The sequence below is a fragment of the Nicotiana tomentosiformis genome, chromosome 4, assembly GCF_000390325.3.
Source record: "Nicotiana tomentosiformis chromosome 4, ASM39032v3, whole genome shotgun sequence".
NCBI classification, from domain to species: Eukaryota; Viridiplantae; Streptophyta; class Magnoliopsida; order Solanales; family Solanaceae; genus Nicotiana; species Nicotiana tomentosiformis.
In genome coordinates, this window is record NC_090815.1 from 82,466,515 (window position 1) to 82,468,063 (window position 1,549).

Genomic DNA, 1,549 nt, shown 5'->3' on the forward strand with positions numbered 1-1,549 from the left:
TTCTATTTATATGGGACATGTCCCCAGTCAATCCTAAAAGGATAAGTACAGAGAATATTCAATGGAATATTCTCTTAAATATCTTATTACAAAAACTAGTCGTTAGTATTGTTCTTGATACTTGACCTCGACCGTTATCGACCGCCTGCCACAAGCCCTACTGTTTACTAGTCGACCTCAGCCACATTATTTTCCGTAACACCACTTCATGCTAAATTCTCTTGGGGTATATTTTGACCTATACAGTTAGTCCCTCCACTTATTGAGGTCGACCATGGACGACCTCGATGAGCAGACTCTATTAGTTATGGCTGAGAAGTTTGGGCGAGCAGGTCGAATAGTAGAGTTTTAGATGAGGTGGCAATGTGGCCTTCCATGAGCTGCAACCTAGGGTCATGTCGATTCAGAGTGACGTCATGTCATCACGCGTCATCATTACGCATTTTCCCGATACCTTGCGTCGTTCCCCATGCCTCTGCCATTTCGATTCTTGAGCTGTGTAATGACGACTTGCTTTCTCAATATTGATGCCTGAATTCTTATAAATAAGGATACATAATGCTTTGCCTTATTCTTTGCAATCTAAATATCGGATCTCCATACCTTCTTCTTCATTTTCGTTAAGAATCCTTGCCCTCTTGATCTTACTATCGTATTTTGCTTTTCTGATTCTGATGGCTTCTGCTACCCTTGACTCTTCTGTGTTTACACCTTTTTTTTTTGTAAACAAACATGGTTAACGTGTCTTCCAGTTTTGGAGGGGGGAGGGGTACCTGACCCTGTTTCCTAGGCGGTGCGCATGCCTCCTTATGACGATGGGGTTGCCATTGTTACGAAGGATGAAAGCTTTCCTACGATGGAGAAAATAATCCCCCGTAGCGAGAAGGCTAGATTTGACTTTTCAAAGTTTCCCGAGGACTACCCTGAGGCCTCGGAATCGGTGATGGATGCAATTACTCTTGCTAATTTCAGGGCGAAGTTCAAAATTCTGGCCCACATCAACCTGGTCCCGCCCGATTGCGACATGGTGCGGATTCATCGCCCCGGATACTGCACATTCTATGCATATCCGTTCTTTGTGGGCTACTCCTTTCCCCTTCTCCCATTGGCAGAGGAATTTTGTCGCTACTACGCGTCTGCCCAGCCCAATTTTACCTTACATATACAAACTTATCCGCATGTTGACAAAGTACACGGAATTGGCCGGTCGTGGGGTCTCTCTTTGCACCTGATGCACCTCTTCGCGCCTAATTTCTATAGAGGGATGATGTTGCATCTTCGTCACCAAGGAAGTAAGAGTTTGGTAGTAAAGATGGACGATAAAGAAAATCGTCGATTCTGGCCTAGCTACTTCTACGTTAAGACCGAGGACGTGGTGGTAAATGTGAATGGATTTCCTGCGGCATGGAATTATGCCTGTAAGTATTTTTTACTAAGCGCTTATTTTGCTCATTTTGGTTGTATCCTAACATTCTGCCTTTTCCTCGTTCAGCTAAGACTTCGCCCCCTCCTTTGGTTTCGGATATTCACGACTGGGTTAGCCAGGTCT